This window comes from Populus euphratica, unplaced genomic scaffold, assembly GCF_000495115.2.
Source record: "Populus euphratica unplaced genomic scaffold, PopEup_1.0 scaffold998.1, whole genome shotgun sequence".
NCBI lineage: Eukaryota > Viridiplantae > Streptophyta > Magnoliopsida > Malpighiales > Salicaceae > Populus > Populus euphratica.
Genome location: NW_011500850.1, coordinates 50563 through 53779, shown reverse-complemented (window position 1 = coordinate 53779; position 3217 = coordinate 50563).

The window sequence follows — 3217 nt, the reverse complement described above, 5'->3', positions numbered from 1 at the left end:
TATTTATAATTTATATAATTAACTTCTCTATGATTACATTAGAGATCCTCAGAGAATAACTTCATTAAATTGTAGTTCATTGATTAGTACTTAAAAGTGCATTCTCATTAAGGATTTATGTCATCATATTGCACCTAAAGTATCATTAAATTCCCTAACAAAAGCATGTTTTATATTAGCAAGTCTAAAAATATAATATACCTTTAATTCATGGTAAATGTTCATCATAAATGCAGGTTTATCAAATAAATAAAAGGATTGATTGATGAGTTTAAGTATTGAAATTGAAAGGACAAAGAAAGGGCCAAACTTAGAAAAATGTTGCTAGTGCAGTCCAAATTCGAACATCATTCAGTAATTAGATCATATCTAGAGTTGTAGATATCGGATTTAGGTCTACTTTATATGGATGGAAAGGTAAGACATAGGCCTACAACTTTCATATGGAGCCCAAGATCTAAAAACGCCATTATCAAGTCCAAATTGTAGCAACAACAAAGAAACCCGAATCTGTCTTCCAGCCCGAGCACTGTTCGATATTTTGGCCATATCTGGAGTTCTAGAAGTCCAAATGAGCTGAAGTTTTTACACATTGAGACAATTGCCCACAACTTTCATAATCAAAGGGCTCTAATTCTGATGTTATAAATGATGTTTTGGCCAGCCAACAATATCAATAATTAGCCTATAATATAAAAAAAAAACAGCAGCAACCAATGTCAAAAACCAGCCACCAAATCAATGGATGCCCACCAATTCTTCAATCAATCAATAGTTCTGAAACTTAGCCTATAAAAGGAGGCATTGTCCATGTATTTAGTCATATATTAATTTTCAGATCAAAGTTATCTTCTTGATTTCTCTCTACATCTTTGTAATGTTCAAGTTTTCTTTCATGCTATAGTAATCTCTTATTTATGCTCTTTCATTTCCTTTCCTATACTTAGTTAGCTTATATTATGTTTATGTTCTTATATTGTTTATTTGTGTTTTTCTCCTTCTTAATGTTTAGCTAAGTTAATTATGTCAAGGTGAAAAGGTTTCTCTAATGGTGTTAGAATAGGTATAATATAAACTCAACATGAGCTTTAAATGTTTATATCCAAGAAAGATTGTTATTAACATGTTTTATCTTTTTATCTTACTAATTCTTAATACCTTGCTTATTAAATGTTTAATTTAGATTTGTGTTGTATAATATTTGGTACATCAAATGCTTGATCCTTCATAGTTTTCGGCCGACATCGTTATTATGATTGGAACTTGATTTGTTGTTAACATAAACTAGCAACATGAATGCTTGATGATATTTATAAGTATGGTATTACTTATATAAGATAATTAATATGATCATGTTAGTAATTTATAATGAGCTAATAACGAGAAATCATCCGATTAGAACCTCCTTTGTGTGTGGTTTCTAGTTGAGTAATAAAAAGAGTTTATATTATATTTATTTGAAATACCTTAATAAATCCTCTAACTTTGACATATGTTTTATTATTGTTTAATCCTTACATCAATATCACATCCCAAAACTTTCTTCAACTCCTTTTCTGTTATTATTCTCTTCAAATCTTTTTCTTTATTTGTAATTTATATAATTCACCTCCCTATGGTTCGACCCCAGTCTTGCTGGGTTATTCTATTTTAACACTCCTACACTTGGGATAAGACATCAACTCTTTGATCTTATCAGAAGACATCAATCTTTTGGTCGTGTCAACGAACTAATAACCAAGATAATTGGATTGATCAGTTTACTTAAGGGAAACTAATAGCGTCAATGTGACTGAATGCCTAAATGATTAATTGACTAATTTTCTCAGAATGAGTTAATGTGGCAATAAGACTAACTTAATGGGATTATAGTTTAATTAGTTCCCATAAATAGGGTTAAAGGTTTCATTGAATTGACTTCCTTATGAAAAGTCAGATGATCAAAGTGTCAATTGAAAAGGAAGGAGATATGTTTTTTAGATATTAAGAATTTGTACAAGATTGATCAATTGTTTATGAGTTTGTTGGTAGATGATAACAATGTAATAGACATTAGAATTACGGTATTGCTCACGATAACAGAAGTTAAAAGAATAGGTTGATAAGGAAAAACAATGGATGGAAGAACTTAGATGTTTTAAGAAAATACATATCTAGTTCTAAAAAAAGTCAAAAGAAAAAATTAGAGTTAGTGGAGAATGGTATATTAAGGGATTAGTTCAATAGATGAACAGGAAAGTCTATAGGAAAGAGATCTCCGAAAATAGTTAAATAATAGAAATAGAAACCAAGTTAATAAATACAACTTCAAAGTACTAAAGGTTACTTGAATAAAGTAATTATAAATATATGTGGCCGGAGTTAAAAAATTATTTTGGTAGCTCATTAGAGGTTGATTTAATGATAGTTAATAATCTAATTGTAATAGAATATTGGCTAATTTGGTAGTAGGGTTAATAGTGATTTAAGTTTATTTCGACAATATGTTTGAGTCCAAAAAAAAGGTTATTTGATTAAGCATTAAATGAATTTCAAGACTATCTATAAGATAGCTTTGGGGCATTATTCAATGGCTATTTTTATAATGTAATGTATAAAGTTTAGAGTTGTCTTTGGAACCATATTGAAGGTGTGTCAAAAGGGTTGTTTGATTTATTAGTAAAAGAACTAATGACCATTTTAGGGGTTATTGGGTAATAAAAGTACAATAATTTAAGGAATTGTTGAATTAGTTTTAGGTTATTGTGTTGACAAATAAGAAATGGATCTAAGATTAAAAAAATACATGTAAATCATGTGATAAATATTCCATGGTTAATGGGTATAGCTAATTACTTGGAATTCTAATTAAAATTGTTGATAATTGTAAGATCACACATAAGATGGTACCTATTCTCTAGGGAACTATATAATGCATATCTATAGGAGAGATTTATTTCCATCTTAACATGATGATAAAAGATAATGTCACAAAAAAATAATACAGGTAATGATCCTTTAAAAAGGGATCCAAAAGGTATGTTTTAGAATGACCATATAAGTATGAGGTGTGATTTCATGAATGAAGTTACACCTTCGAATTGTCTTGGATATAAAAACATACAACATGTATGTATAATCTATTGATGTTAGTGTTAAGATAAGGAAATAAAGGATCAAGTAAAGAACTTGTACTAAAGAAAGGTTTAATGACCTTATGCAAACTATGAATGAAGGG